Source organism: Solanum dulcamara, chromosome 1, assembly GCF_947179165.1.
Source record: "Solanum dulcamara chromosome 1, daSolDulc1.2, whole genome shotgun sequence".
NCBI lineage: Eukaryota > Viridiplantae > Streptophyta > Magnoliopsida > Solanales > Solanaceae > Solanum > Solanum dulcamara.
In genome coordinates, this window is record NC_077237.1 from 80,963,739 (window position 1) to 80,981,240 (window position 17,502).

The 17,502-nt window shown below is 32.8% G+C and overlaps 1 pseudogene; it reads right to left on the minus strand.

Annotated features, from left to right (window-relative positions):
• Positions 1-7,032: 7,032 nt before the first annotated feature.
• Positions 7,033-7,842, minus strand: LOC129889457 (secoisolariciresinol dehydrogenase-like; annotated as a pseudogene).
• Between the last annotated feature and the right edge of the window lie 9,660 nt (positions 7,843-17,502).

Consider the following 17,502-nt stretch of genomic DNA (forward strand, 5'->3'; position numbering starts at 1 on the left):
GCAATATCTATGATCAAAAGGGAGTCTTATAAAATAAAAGAATGATGAAATGATATGAATGATGGATTCTTTATGCAATAAGGACAATTCTTGCATATTTGAATTACCAAATGTTTTAATGAGCTATTCTACCGAATATGATGTTTGAATTCTCAAGCTATATGCTATGACTATTTTGAAGTATTAAACTATTCCATGGGATTGACTTAGCACCGAATGGGTCATTGAGGTGGAATTCGGTAAGGGAATCCTAGTAGAAACCCCTTGTCTCATTAACTATGTGCCAACATAGGAGCCCTTGTAGGCTTAGGCTAATGGATCCATGAAAGCCCTTAAAGTTAAAGTTAAAGAAATGAATGAAGTTGACGGAGTTCTACCTGGCAAGTAGTCTCCCCGGCCAACATAGGGGGTTATGTTGGATTCCATGTAATAGCTCGCATGGTCTTAAATGTTGGTTATGGTCATTTTTCCACAAAATGAATGTTTTAAAGGATATCTATATGATTTATTATGCATGCATTACATTATGTTCCATATTACATAAATGTTTTAATGTTTCCTTAATGTTCATGCATCTTTACATACTTAGTACATTCAAAATACTAACGCATATTCTTTTGCCTACATGATATCACCATGTAGGGACCAATGCTCCTCTTCGTTCTCCTCCATTTGGCTAGTTGAGATTCCGTTGAAGACTACTTTTGGTTAGTTCCCATGTTCCGGGAATAATACTCCTTTATATTTCTAGCTTATGATATGTTGAGATATTTTACTATGGCATTTCTTCTATTATGATTGTGGGTGAGCTAGGGACTTGTCTTAGCCCCGTTAAATATAAAAGTTAGAGGTATTATTGGATATATGTAAGTTGAAGATTTACTATTATGATTTCCGATTGTTTATTTATCATCATTACCTATGAAAGGCTAAAAGAATGCTAAGAGGCTTGTTTAAGGTACTTTCGGGTTCCTCATTCTCCATGTCACGTCTAGGCCCTAGGCTTGGGTCGTGACAGTAATGGAAATGTTTGATAGGGGCACTTTAGAAGGAGTATTTTATGGTATTTTCCTTTGGTTTCGTACATTTCAATCTGATAGTCTACTTCATTTTAGACATGGTCTGGAGTATGATTCGCTACATATGGTCACGTGTGTTCCCACTTTCGTGGATGGATTCCTCATGGTAGATCAATGTACCGATCCTGCAATGCTTGGTAGGGTAGGATGCTTGTGCAAACTTGGTTAGTTCATATATAGCAGATTTCGTGTTGCTTTAGGGCAGTTGAAGTGTTTTAGTGGATCTACAAGAGCCATCTTACTTATGAGAACTTATAGAAGAGCTACCATAGACATTTACAATGATCGACAGTCTAATTATACACATCATCATCGAATTCACATTCTGGCTATGTATAATTGAGTATGGGGGCCATTGGATCTAGTGCTACCGCTTTTAAGGGTTGGTTACAATCACAACTACTGATCTACCATTTCTGATAGTGTTGTTAGAGGTTTATATACTTAGGTGTGTCGTTCGCTAGGAGGTGTAAGCTCATGGAAAAATTTGATTGTGATAATGGAATCTTGACAAAAATTTTGATGATTGTGTATTATGAGTGAGGTGGCTAGTTCAGGTTCACTTTGGCTTATCGCCGGTATTGGTTCAGAACTCTATTGTGGTTATGTGATGAAAGATTGTCCTGATGGTATGTTGTGGTTTAGAGGGTTTCAATTAAGTCAATGGGTTAGTTTGTGACTTGAAAATTATGCCTCGGGCTCTTTATAACTTTGAGTATTCTTCTCTCTTTTACTATTTGTTCGAGGACAAACATGGGTTTTAGTGGTGGATAATTTAATAACTCTGAAAGTCATTTTTGGTAATTTTCATAAGATAACCATTTTAGCCATCCAGTAGTTGCCCCGAGTGATGTTTTATCAGTATATAAAGTTGGTTCGGTGAAATAACTTGAAAAGTTAAGATTTTTGGAAAGCTTTGAGTTTTGAATGCTTAAGTTGCTTATGGTGGTTTTTGATTTCTTTCAAAGTTTTGAGTCTCAAAATGGAATTAAGTCGATTCCATTATCTCTAAAATGTGGGATTTAGTCTAGGCGAGTTGATGGAATCAAATTTGGAGTGACGTCGTGGATTTAAGGTCCTAAGTTGGAATTTATTGAGTTTTTGATTCTAGATTCTTTCCTATTCACCTTGGTGATGGATGAGTTGGTGTGGTCTATTCAAGAGGATGTGCCTTGGTGTATGTTATTTGCAGACGATATAGTATTGGTTAATGAGACACGAGATAAAGTTAATGCTAGGTTGGAGGTTTGGAGAGAGACTTTGGAGTCCAAAGGGTTCAGGTTGAGCAGGACCAAAATAGAGTATTTGGAGTTCAAATTCGGTGATGTGGTAAATGAAATGGACGTGGAAGTGATGCTTTCCACACAACCTATCCCCAAGAAAGAAAGTTTTAAGTTTCCTGGGTGTATACTTCAGAATAGTGGGGACATCGACAGTGATGTCACACATCGCATTGGGGCAGCATGAATGAAATGGAGGCTTGCTTCTGGAGTATTGTATGATAAGAAGGTTCTACCCAAACTTAAAAAGAAAGTTTTATAGAGTCGTGTTAGACCGTCCTTGTTATATGGAGTGGAGTGCTGACCAGTCAAAAATTCTCATGTTCAAAAGATGCATGTTGCAAAGATGAGAATGTTGAGATGGATGTGCGGGCATACTAGGAGCGACAAGATTACGAGTGAGGTTATTCGGGAGAAGATAGGAGTGGCCTCTATGGTGAACAAAATGAGGGAACCGAGGCTGAGATGGTTTAGATATGTGCAAAAGAGGGACGCTGACGCCCTAGTGAGAAGGTACGAGAGGCTAGTTGTAGAGGATCACTGGAGGGGTAGCAGTAGGTTGAAGAAATATTGGGGAGAGGTTATTATATATGATTTGGCGCATATCCATATTACCGAGGACATGACCCTAAGTAGAAAGGAGTGGATGACGCGTATTAGGGTAGAGGGCTAGTAGGGGTGAAGGTTAGTGGACGTTTATCATGTTATGTTGTGTATCGTGTTTCTATTATCACATTATTCAATGGTTGTTATTATTTCTTCCTGGTAGACTTTACAATTGTTTTGCTTATTCACTGTCATACTTTCTTCATTTTTAAATTTTTTATTTTTATTTATTTATTATTATTTTTAAAAAAAACTTAGGTTTGAGGCACTTGAGCCGAGGATATTTCGAAAACAGCCTCTCTACCTCCTCGAGGTAGTGGTAAGGTCTGCGTACACTTTACCCTCTCCAAATCCCACTTAGTGGGGTTTCACTAAGTATGTTGTTGTTTGTATTATTGTTGTTGAGTTGAATATGGTCAACATTTGAAGTTTGAATGCTCAGAATGGAATTTCAAAGACTTCATTGGATTCGGGGGATGACTTTAGGCCTAGAAAGAATTTCAGTGCATTTTTCAGGAGCTCTGAGGGCATTTTGATCTTTTGGAGTCCTAAATGAATTTGGTTGCGACTAAACGAATTGCGGATCAAGGAGACCTCGAATTCAAATTTTGATGGTTCTATTGAGTCTGAACCATCGAATTTAGTAAGTAAGCATGTTTGGTTTGTGTGCACGGGATCCCAAATGAATCTCGAGGATCCATTCGGTAATTTGTTTTGCTAAGTGTAGTTATTGTACAGTGATATGGTGTGAGCTCTTACTCTCGTTCTTGGACCCTCGTCCGCGTTCACGAAGGATCCTGTATGATGACCTTCGCGTTCATGAGAGGTTGTCCACATTCACGAAGGGTCAGTCTTGTTGGTCCTCGCATTCGCAAAAGACCAGCCGTATTCGCAATGAAATCTAACCATTGTTCTCCGCGTTCGGAGACACCCGATCGCGATTGCGGAGGCTAAATTTGACCTAAGCAATACACATTTTCTAAAGACGAAAAATAGGTCATTTTCATAATTTTTGTGATTTGGGAGCTCGTGGGTGGCGATTCCAGAGAATTTTTATGGAAAAACTATGGGGGAAGTTATTTTGACGTATAATCTTCATTACCCATCGATTATATCTTGATTTTAACCTCAAATCAGTAATTTTAATTTTAAGAAATGGGGGTTTTTATTCAAGAACTTGGATAAAATGGTGATTATGAGTTGATTACAACTCCATTTTTGAAATAATTTTCACTAATGAATTTCAAATACTTTGGGGATTATTTTCATATAAAAATTTCCAGATTTGAGTCTCGTTTTTGGAATTGGATTTTTGAGTTGTTTCGACCCTTTTGCCTGAATTTCATGATTTTGGTTTCATTAGTTCCAAAATTTGATTGTGAATCATTATTTGATTAGATTGTGGTGATTTGGACACTATTCGAAAGGAAAAGGCTCAAGTATGTGATTGATCAATTATTGATTAAGGCAAGTGAACTTCTAAACCTCCATAAATCTCATAGAACTCTTGAATATCCTTTCGTATGTATGTTGGAGAGTAATGGGAAGAGGTATGGGACTCTAATCATGTGAAATAACCTTAATGAAGAACAAGATTAATAAAAAGGCAATGTGTGTTATTTTTGTGATCGAAAATGTAAAGTTCTTGACCTTAAGTATGCCAATCACAGTGATGATTATGTCGATGGAAAATGGTTCCGTCGATGCCAATGGGAAATGGTTCTGGTGATTGATGATTATGCCCATGAAAAATGGTTTAGGCGGATACATGGACCTTGTGTGTCTCCCATGGGTTCTGGTACGAGTTACAACGGATACATATCCCTTGTTGTCTCTATGATTGGCATACTTGATATTGATATGACTTTTTTGGTGAGACTGGTGAGCTATTATTGATCTGCGTGACATATGAATTATGTAATCTAGATTGAGCTGATTTCTGTGTAGGTTTGTAGTTGAGGAGATTCGGTTGGAATAAAAAGAGCTTTAGTGTTCTATTAAATTTGTCTTGCTTTGTTAGTTGAATTTCTGAGTATCGTGTTGTTTGGTACTCACTGTTTTCTTCTACACTTGTGTAGGTTCTGAGCCCGGACCGTGATTTTGTATTCCTTTATCCTTATCTGAGGCTTCGAGGAGACTTGAGAGGTAGCTGATTGATGTCCTAAGATCTTCCTTGTCCTTTTTACTATGCGTTTTTCTATTTAAGAAACAAAGACATTGAGGCTTGTACTTATCTTTCATTTTCGCATTTATATAGAGGCTTCTACACGTGACAACCAGATTTTGGGAGTTAGTTGAGATTATTTAAGTCTTCCGCATTTATATATGATTTCAGTCTAATTGCTTCCGTTTTATTATCCGTATGGGTTGGGTTAGGCTGACTTGTTTTGGTGGAAAAGAACAAGTATCATCACACCCGATTTTGGATCGTGACATAATTAAAAAGCAATTGTATCAACACCTAAAGGCTAAGAGTCATTCGTGTGTTATCCTCCTTTAGGCGTTATTCAATGGAAGTAAACCTTCAGAAAATCTCACTCTATAAAGGTCTAAAAAGAAGGTTGCTGATTTCAGTGACCGCATCTTCAATGAAAATGATATTCTATCTGAATAATTAAAATCTATTATAAAGTCTTAGTAATATTAAAATATCTTTTACAAAGTTGTTAGTTCACTGAAATTTCATTTACTTTCATTACTAATGAACTGCTACCGTCTGCTATTATTAACTACATTACAAAAAAAAACAAGATTTGTGACGGAAGAATCCATCAGAATTTCGCCACAAATTCTATTTTCTAGCGAATTTTGTGACAATAATCGATCATCACATAGTTGCTTGTCTTAAAAAATTGTGTCGAAATAATGACTCCGTCACAAATATTTGTGATAGATTTGTAACAGTATTTTCATCTCCAATTAGAGACAAGTTTCGCTAATTTGTCATAAAATTGGAGTCAATTATATTCCACTTCACCCCCCTTAACATTTAAGAGTTGGGAAATAATATTTCCTCCACAGGTTGAATTGAAATGATAACCCCTTTATGTTATATTTTCCATATGTTTTTTCTTTGAATAAATAACTTCTTTTTTCTAGAACTAAAATACAAAAATACGTAACTCTTATTTATTGAGTATAAGTTATTCATATATTTGCATGAATATAAGCACTGAAATAAGATTCCAATTGATTTCATGTAACGTAACATGCATTTCTTCAAATTTCAAATTTAACTTCCTAAATATTTTTGTAAGTTATTGCAACAATACCTATTTGATTTAGCCAACACTTTTCAAATATCAAATGTCAAACTCCAAATCTTAAAACTTCAATAACAGAGTTTTCTGAATTTATTTCATGGACAAAACCCTAATGTGTATGTATATATATTGTATATCTGCTTACATCACACACAAAATTTCATTTATATGTACTGGTATACATGATTCAGAAACAGAAGACGAATTTTATTTTCATCAGTATACGCCTGACAACTCGAATTTTCAATTTGAAAATCAGTCCAATTATTTATCCTAAATCATATCCAAAAACCTTCAAAATGTATATTCAATTTGCTTCTTATTATATTTTCAACAATATATATCCCAAATGTTTCCCTCTATCTAAGACTATATATTAGATCCAAATTAGTTTTATTAATGCTCCCTCAGTCTACGATTGCACATTTATATTATTAATAACTTCATATACTTGTATTTGTATAAAAGGTTGTATAAATTGTAATTATTTTTCTACATCCTACATGTGTTATTGCATTGTATATGTTATTGTTGCTATTGTAAATTGTAGCAACTTCTAATATAATGCTTTACTTGACACGAGTGAGACAGAAACTTGAAATGTGACGTAAGTAGGACTATAAATATTTAATAAATGAATAAGCAAGCATATAATTACAAAAAAAAAAAGAAGAAGTAAATGACATTTAAAAAATGCAAAAAATTCATTGAGGGACTAAAAATATAATTAGAGTAGCTAGATGGTGGTTTCAATCAAATGATTTGATTGATCATTTGAATACTACTACATAAGCTGATCATGCCCTAATCATTTGTAGTTGATGAAATTTTTTTATTGACCTCTGCTATAGCCACATTTGTGGTGCTAAAACCACCATCAATAATTAGGTTCAAACCACTTACATATTTGGAATCATCACTTGCCAATATAGCTTGCCTTTGCCACTTCCTCTCCATCTAGTAAAGCTCCTTTCAAATTCCCTCCTTGTGCAAACAATTCATCAGCCATATGTTTGTCTATTCCACATCCATTTAGCACCAAATGTGTACTAATGTAATAAGGAGAAACACAATTAACTTTTATTCCATATTTTCTTAATTTGACTTCAACGTTCTTTGAAAGTCCCAAAATTGCATTTCTTAAAGCTCCAACAACGTTTACATCAAGCACGTGCTTAATTATGTCGTAATCTATTTCTAAGATGCTGAAAATTGGCTTACCTGCTATACCAGCATTACTGAACATTATGTCTAGCTTATCTATTTTTGCAATTGTTGCATCAACAATATTTTTGACGTCCGAATCAATTGAAACAGTACAATGGATAAACATTATGTGTTCTGTGCTAATTTTATTTACTAATGAATTTTCGAGATCATCTTGAATATCTACAATTGTTACCTTTGCACCATGTTAAACAAAAAGTTTAGTTGTGGCTGCTCCTATACCACTAGCACAACCAGTTATAAGTGCTACCTTACCTTCTAGCTTGGAAAAACAAGTTCAAATAAAAATTAGAACTACCGTTTACTAAATGTGGAAAGGAAAAGAAGAAAATAAAATCAAGAAAATAACTTTTTGGCTATTGGAAATAGAAGGAAAGAGCTGGCCATTTTCTTAAACTAGAGAGCTGTGTGTTATTCTCAACAAGAGAGATTTGGTGAGGCTCTATTATAAATAGAAAAGAAAAACAGCATAGGCTAAAGTGGGAAATTAAGTCTGCGTTTGACTTGCGGAAAATTCATTTTATTGTGTCGTATTTATTTTGATTGTTACTTAAATTTTATTATTTCGTATCGTTAAATTCATTGTTAGATAACAATAAAAAATCTCATTTTTTTAATGATTGATTTGGTGTAATCGCATTGTTACTTTTTTTTCTTCTCATTTTGTCTTTACTAATTATTTAATAATTTTATTTTAATTTTTATCTTATCTTTTTATATTAACTCTTCCCTGTATCATATAATTTTTCTGTTGATTTATCCTTCAAATTGTTGATATGTAACAATATGTAACGATAGAAAATGATGCATATATCCATACATTATATTCATTAAAATAATATATTATGATATAATACAACACAATACAGTATGATTTATTATGGAACAATATGTACGTAACAACCGTCCAAATAGAGTGTTAGTTTTAATTTTTTATGACATGAATTTTGTCTTTGGTTTTTTATATTTTTGCTAATCCATTAAATATATTTTAATATTAAACCTTCGAACTCAGTAACTCAAGATCAGTAAGTTCAGTTGTCACGACTCAACCCATCGGGCCGTGAGGGCACCTACTCTAATACCTAAGTAGGAGAACCGTCAATCCCCTAAATAGAAATATCATGTGGAAGTTTAAAAAAATATAATTAATGGTCAAAAAGACTTATGAAGTCGCTACATATTAAATTGAAAACTCCAAGGTTTATTATAAGGAACAATTCAACACCCCCAAGGATATTAGTCTAAACAGGTACAAGAGCTTATAGAGTAATAAAATAATGACACAACTCCCACCATAAGGAAGGAAGAGTAGAAAATGTTGGTAAATCATCTTCATTTTCACCTAAGAAACATCATTGACCCTGCAACCAGACTACGACTCTTTCATGTGGTATTCATTCTTGTTCGGCCAAGTGACATAGCAAGAATAGTATCAGTACAAATAACATGTAATGGTAGGCATCATTGGTCAACCCGATATCCACTGCATAATATAAAGAAATAAACAAGAAGAGAACATGCTCTTAAGGAAATACACTGTCAAATCTTTATGCATAAACTCTTATCATTCTCATTTACCTTCTTATTGTCATTCAAGCCTAATACTTATCCCTTCTAGTTGGTCCACTTCCAACTCTAATACAAATCAAGGCCTAGCTATTCTAACATGTAGAGGAGTCTCTGAACAGCAAGCCACCACTAACACTGTCTAACCAATCTACTTTCTTAAGCTCTCACACCAACACCTGACCCTATAATAAATAATATCTCTCTTGCAAGAAAGCAACATTAAGGTGGACTAAGGCTCTTCTTCTAAGTGTTCTGGCCTGTCATGGCGAGATCTAACCTGCTCTGGCGGCCTCGCCATAACGGGATTCCTCCCGCCAGGACGGCCTGCCCAGAGACAGAAACTGTGAATTCTCTCACAATCTCCCCCTTTTTCACATGTACCAACATGACATCATCAATATCTGACTCAAAGTTACTAATCTTACTAAACCACACATCAATTGTTCTCTACTTGTTTGCCCAGGACCTTATACCTATGATACAAACGCATCTAGACATCATAACATAATCCGAAAAGGCATATATAGAAACACATAACCAATTTACCATTACAAGAGCAATATACAGTTTCACTGTGTAAATCAAAACATACAACAGTTAACATATTACACAAGATGGACATGCTCAATTATAATCGGGTCAGTTTCTCTATCATCACACAAATAGTCAAAATCAATTCACAAATGATAGTCATGCAATGGTTCTCTTATGGAACCTATACCCAAACTGTTAGTGTGTTGGCGTGACACTTGCTCTAATAGTTAGTATGTGTCAGAATATGACACCCGATCCAATATCATAATCACAAACACAATCATAGTCCATAACGAATAGTTCATATACTTGCACAATCAAATTACAGATTCATTTCATGCAATTGTTTACAAATAGTCATTTCATTAGTTTCATTCTATCTTTCCCTTTATTAATAATATTTCACCAAACCTTCTTTATTCAAGGCATCACTTTTGATAGAGCAAGTTTAAGATTATGTGTTTCACGGTCTTGGGATTGTAGACCAATCACAACATATCAATCACTCAATCACAATAATTAAATGAGTAAAAAACTTTACAATGTTACTCAATCATTATTAAGAGTCTCTATATGGTACGAACTAAACCATAATCTACAATCATAGATAATCAAATAGGTTCATGGCATGAGATTTACCAACATTAAGTCATTCACATTCGCCCTTTATTTGATGATACGCATCGCTCAAATATTTCACAGAAAATAGTCAGCATGAACACACACAATTATTGGTATAAATATAGCCCTCTATATACATCAATAGCCCTATCCACAAGTCTCAAGATCTCCTAATAACCCAATAATTTTCTATATTTAATCTTGCAAGGATCATTGGCCTTCTAAACAGTTTTCATGAAGGTTAACGTTCAAATATTGGTCCTTCTTCACTAGTCACATAATAAACATGGCCCACATCATACATTCTCACTCTAAACAATAATTGACACTCATTTAACCATCCAAATTCCGTGTCCAGGCCTAGGCATAAAATCTCCCGTCAATCTACATTATATTAAGCAATGGGGACGAATTTATAACTATTCAATTGAGAAAATCTAGTCTATTTGGGCGTCAAGCAATTGTAGAAGGATTATAGCACGATCCCTGATTTCTAGAAGGAGAAACAATAAAAACGGGCCTAATATCCATGTGTTGTAGCCTTCCTGGCGCTAGAATTCCCTTCTCTCCAAGCCTAGAACAGCTTTTTAGGGTTTATAAGGTAACCCTCATCTATTTTAACACTTAAGGAAAGAAAGAGATGATAAAATACGTCACTTTTTGATTATGTCCCGTCGAATTCCGCCACAACGGTCGCAACACGGAAAATATCCAGTAAAATGGGCATAACGTTTTACTCTGAATTTTAAATGAGGCAAACTCGGTGGCTTTGGAAAAAAAAGACTCATAGACCTTTAATTTGATAGGTCATGGGCCACCTAATTCATTATAGGCTGAGGGCTATGGTCGTTTCAAGTTGACCTTAGTTTAAACTCAAGTCCAAAATTAAATCAAAAAGACACTTTCAACTTAACTTTGAGATAGGGGCATGAAGACACGTGTAAGCTATTTAGGATGGAACTGGACCAAATAGAGGGATGAGGTACTGGAGGGGAGCCAAAGCCTAATCAGAAGCAGAAAATTATTTTTTTCAAGATCAAAATATCTCTATCATATATACATATTTATCAATATATCTGTAACATTTATTTATTTTTTAGCTGAATTTTTGGTATGTAATGATTTAATTAGTGGAATAATTTTTAATTTATTTTGCTTGATATTTTTAATTATATTTAAATCATCATGTTAATATTATATCAATATTTAATTTCTTTTTTAATTTTTCTACGTATAATATTGGTCTAAAAATTGAATATGTACATTTTAATTTAATAAAAATAAAAATTAAATTAAATTTTTTTAATAAATATTTAAAATAATTTCTCAACTATGAAATAATATTAATATTAAAAGTGCATTGATACTTGTCCTTTTACTTAATTTGACTCTCGAAAATGCTTTTTAAAAAAATTAGTCAAACACAATATGCTTATTAAAAACATTTTTCAGAATTGTAGTGTGAGATGAAATTGTAATTTAAAAAGTGTGAAAAATGGTTGCTGAATTTAGACATTCGAAATACGATTTCTTTCGATTGAGCATGTGACTTTTCAGGCTTATTAATTTCGAATGTCTAAATTAATTATATTGGCAAAAGTTTAAGTGGTTGCTCATGAATTCCGAAAAAAGATACATTTAGGATTTTTGGCTTTAAATTTACCATGATATTGTTCTGTCTATAAAATTATGTCGTTAAGAGTATAATGAAAAATTCAAGGTCGTAAGAGTTTAAATATTCACTAAGCTTCCTTTCAATTATCCCTATAATAAGGAAGACATAGTGCTTGTTGATGGCCACCATGAATTGCGCAAGAAGTTCTTTCGGTTAAAACGCCGTGCGACTCGGAGGACATAAGACTTCTTGGTCAAGCACTTTGGAGACTTCCCTTCGGGATAGGTAGGATATGGTGCCACAAATTGTAGTCTACTCGGCATGCGTCGATTCTTTGCTGGAGAGAGAATGCATGTTCTGATGCTTGCACGGGCTCATCTGCTTCCAACAATCCAACAAAGTGAGTTTCACAGAAGGGACGTAAGTCAGTGGAAGCAAACGGGCAATCGGCTGCCTAAAGGACCCCATTTGTGGTTGAAGGCTAAGTTCATTCTTCGATATATCTCACTCCCTCTGATGCCTGCATCATCCAAGGGTTCTTTTCTCTTTTCTTCAAGCTTATGATTTTCTTCTATTGGGCTAATTGGGTGCCCCCGTCTGGTCTACTATCGTCTTTTCACCGCCGGTAGACTACTTTGGCCCACCAAATGGCACAACCACAGTAGCTGGCCCCGCTTCTGCCTCTATCAGGCGGCGACAGCCCCCCCTCCACACCCACAGCATAGAGGAGCTGCTCCAACATCCGGCCTCCTGACTTCAATGCCTTTATTCCCGTTGAGGGATAGAACTCTTCCAATGAAGTAGGTGATACATCCGAACAAGGGTCTAGTGAGGTTTTGCTTTTTTGGGAATCATTGCTAGGAATAAGGATTGAATTGCACCTGGTTTGCTCCTGTTTGACTGGGGAACCGACTCCTTCCTTCCTTGCGGAGGACGAATCAAGGCCTGAAGTTGGTTCGTCGAGGCAGGATAGCTTCTTGGACCTTCTAGCTTCGTTCTTGGCTCTTGCTTTGCCGCCTTGGGACTCTCGACCATAGAAAATGAGTTGAAAGATGGAGGAAATCTGCTCTCGAGTTGATGGTACATTCAACCAAGAACGTCCGTTGCAGTATCTAAGACTTAAAAGACCGAAGTCTTGTTACTCTTTTGATTTAAAATCAGGTTTTGACTCATTTTGTGGGAAGTCCATACGGATGGTGATTAGCTCCTACTAGTAAGAAGCTGTTCCCGAGCCAGGTTCCCTGGATCCACGTGTTCCTAGCCGGGCCTAAATGGATGAATGAAAACCCGAAATGTCGGTAATGTTAGAAGACGACCTACGACATCTGATGGTCAGATGCCGTAGGTCGGTATATCTTTGAAAGCTCAGACGGAGAGAATAAACGCTCGCCTATCATGAGTTTGACTTGCGCTCTAAAGCTGTCTTTTTGAGGAAGACCGGAGAGAAACTTTATGACATTCTTGTGGATAAAGCAGTCGGTGAAGCTTTTTCTTATGTTGTTTAAGACCCCTTATCGGGAAACTCTTAAGAAGCTCCCATGCTTCAAGATTGAAGTTTTCACCAGAAATCTCTGTAAAAAAAAGAACGTTGTAACGAGATCGCATAGGTCCAACATAATCCTCCTAACAGGCAGCCAAAGATGGGCGATGCGAGGGGAAAACTTTTGTTTAACATTTCCGGAAAGACCACCTATTTGTTCGTTTACCGGGTTCAGCACGAAATCATAAATAAGCTCTACCAAGGATTGCCAAGCATTTGGTACTTTTTTTAAAATTTGTTTCAAAAAGAATATATTCTTTTTTTTTATAATTCGTTAAATTTAACTTTTTATATTACATGTTTAATATCATAAGATTTAAAGAATATTTTGATATATTATACATATTTTTAGTTCAAAATTACATGATTTAAAAATTTCCTCCATATTCTTAAATATTACATTAGATTAAAATTAGACAAACAAATTATAACGAATGCAATAGTAAATTAATCTAAATACTCAGAAAGTAGTCCTTATCGGAATGGTATGGACAAATGCTGAGATCATATTTCACCAATTTTTTTTCAACAAAAAATTACTACTAATTGACTGACTGAATCTGCTGCTATTCAATGTGTTAGTTGAAATAGAAGATAAACACACAATGAAAATAAAAGGAAAGGAAAAAATAAGAAGAGGATTTTAAAATATTTTACAAAAATTAATATAATTAAGTTGTGGCAGGATGATTGTGATCTCATCATCCTCAATGAATGAAAGATTTCGAATTTAAACCCTCTAAAATATAAAAAAATATTATTTAGAATATCATCTCCAAAAATAAATCCTACAAATAGAAATAAAATTTAATCCAATCTCAATACGAATATAGAATACAAATGAGAAATTGACTTCTTCTTTTTTCAAATGGTATGGATATATACAAAGAATAGAGAGTTGACTTTGCTCCTCATTACAATGCATATATATCTATGCTAAAGATAAAAGCATTTTGTTTGTAGTTGTTTTGTTGCTGGGCAGTAGACTCCTAACCACCCATTACGTTCTTGTTTCAACTAGTACATATCTTACAACATATTATTTTATGAGTTTTAAATAAAATGTTCCTTATCTATTAAATTTAATTTAAAATTCTTATTTCATGTATTGAATCTAAAAGGTTACTATATTAAAGTTTTATTATGACTTTATAATGCCTTTTAAGATAATGGTTGACTAGTTAGTTAGAGCGTCATTCACATAAATATCTCCATTTTATGGTGGTGATAAATTTTGTCTTTCAAATATGTGTTTTTTTAATTTTTGCTAGCCATCAACACTTTAAATAACAAATAAAATAGTGAAAATATTATTGATATCGAAATAATAAATAATTTTTACAAAACATATATAAATTTATATATTCATATCATAATAATATATCTTAAAGATATCATAAAAGGCATAACCATTAACAAATTATGCTCATGTTACCTAACAGGTTATCCCTAAGTCATGTCATCCGACATAACAAGTTATGTTATATATCTGGAGGATATAATATTTTTTCAAAAATAAAAAATACAACACATATAATCTATAAAAATGTTAAAGAATATATGCCTCAAAAGGCATAACTTTAATCTTTAAATACCACAACAAATTCTGAAAAATATATGCATCTTATAAATTCATTTAAACATCAAAATCAATATTCAAAAACAAAATTAACACTGTTGCTGGGAGAGTACATAAAATATTTAGATTAATCATACATTGTTATATGACATTTTATAAAATTTCATCTAATCAATTTGTCATCCGTAAGTTTTAGGGACAATAGTAACCAAAATAAAATATTGAAAGCATTTCTGATCGAATGATAAATTTTTAAGTCAAATTCAATAGGTTAAAGGCATTATAAGCTTTTTGATATTTAAAATAATAATATCATACCATACAATAGGTAATCTAGAATAAATGAACATTATTTTCCCCCTAAAAAAATTCACTTTTAAAACCAAACGTCAAAAATACTTTCAGTACAATTTTTTCAGAAAAAAAGTAGTAGTATTTTTTATTCTAACTCTAGCTACGATAAAATAACTTTTCTGGTAATTTTTCAAAAAACAAAAGGGAAACTTACATAAATATACAATCTTAAGAAAATATTTACCATTTATAGCAATAAAAAAATAATTTCACTGAACACTTATAATACATTTATAATACAGTTTTAATACATATTGCAGAGAACTATTTATAAAACATATATAATACAAGTTTTATAGATGGATAATACATTTATCACATATTTTAATAGACTTATAATACATTATGTTAGTTTCTTACTATACAAACATAATATATATTTTAAAACACTTATAATACATTTATATTGTATGCATAATTCACTTTTAATACAAGTGTAGATTTATCATAATATTGTTATATATTGCTATAAATGATAATAAATAAAAAATATCGCTAAAATCAGTAACTAATTTTTAAAAAGCACTCAATCAAGTAATTTTTCAAAAAAAAAAACAAGACTAAAATGAAGCCCATAAGTCAAAATCATTACTGAAAAATGGATAATGATTGTGATTGAGCGCGATTACTCTTATAATCACCATACCAATGAAAAAGCCCAAGAAGGAATATTTTACGTTTATTTGGATGGTTGTATTGTGTTGTTAATTTAAATATAAAGTTTGTTTTGATTATTATTTTAATTTTATTGCATCGTATAGTTTAAAAATCCATTCTAATTAGGTAAAAAAAAATATTTTGTGTAACGATCATTTTCGTGTTATTGCATCGTTATCTTAGTATATTTTTCTCATTTTATCTTTACTTATTATTTAATAATTCTATTTTATCATTTATCCTACCTTTTCATAGTAGCTCTACCTCGTATACTACTTTTCTTATAGATTTGTCATTTCAAATTGTTGGTGTGTGACATTATATAACAATGGAGAACGATACGATCTAGTCAAACATTATATTTATTAAAATAATACAATACGATACAATACAATACAATACAATACAACACAATACAATACAAAGTGTAAGTTTTTTTTTCTTTTTTATTTTAACCGTTAATATGCATAATTCCCTTCTTTTAACAAACATTTTCTCTTCTTTCAAAAAAAAAAAATTCCTTCAACTGAAACTCAAAGTTGATCAAATTGAACAATATTTATTTCATTTGAATAGTGTATAACTAGTACAGGCCATGTCTAAGTTCAAATTAAGTTTTTTTCTTTTTTGGTTTTTCACTCGATGTTTGGAGTCTGTATTAAAATTTCGATTGAATTCGGATCACGCACTTCAGGGCCAATTCGGAGGTGGCACTTCCAACAAGATTTTGTTCATACCTAGGGCTCGAATTCGAGACCTCTGATTAAGGTTGAAACAGTCTCACCACTGCATCAAACTTGTGTTGGTATTTCAAATTAAGGTGATACCCGAAACATTCAAAATTTCAAATATTAGCTCCATCTCAACTTTCAATTAGAAAAAAAAACTTTTTGGTAAATTTGAAGGAAAAAAGGAAGTTAATTCATATGTCAAAATCATTACTGAGAAAATGAAAGTGGTTGTATGGATCATTCAATAAAAACACCAAGCAAGAATTTAAATGTAAAATATTTTTAACTTAGTTATCATTTGGACATGCGATATGCAGTCATGATTTCAAATTAATATTTAAATATGTAATTTTAAATTATAATTTCAAATTTCAAATTTTTCAAAAAATATGATTTTAAATTAATATTAAATCGTAATAATTTTAAATAAACATTTGAACATGTCACTTGAGATTATGATTCATAAATTCTCCTAAAAAACTTTTTTGATAATTAATTTCAAAAAGAAAGATCATAAATCAAAGTATTGTGTACATGAACGTAAAGTTTCCAATAATTCCAAATCTTGAGAATATATCCACCCACAATAGTTGTCATGAGAGCACGTTCATTCTTACAAATATGTCAAATGCCAACGTAACATATCTATCTATGTAAAAGATTAATCATTCTCATGAGCATTCAATTAATGCCAACTCCCTTTAACCCCTACCTCCCACTGCTCCTATACGTCACATATACAAAATATATAAAAAAATGCACCTTGTTTTCTATATATATATATGAGTTAGTAAGTCTTTTTTTCCCAAACAAATAAAAATAAAAGAAACAAAAATCCAAGAAA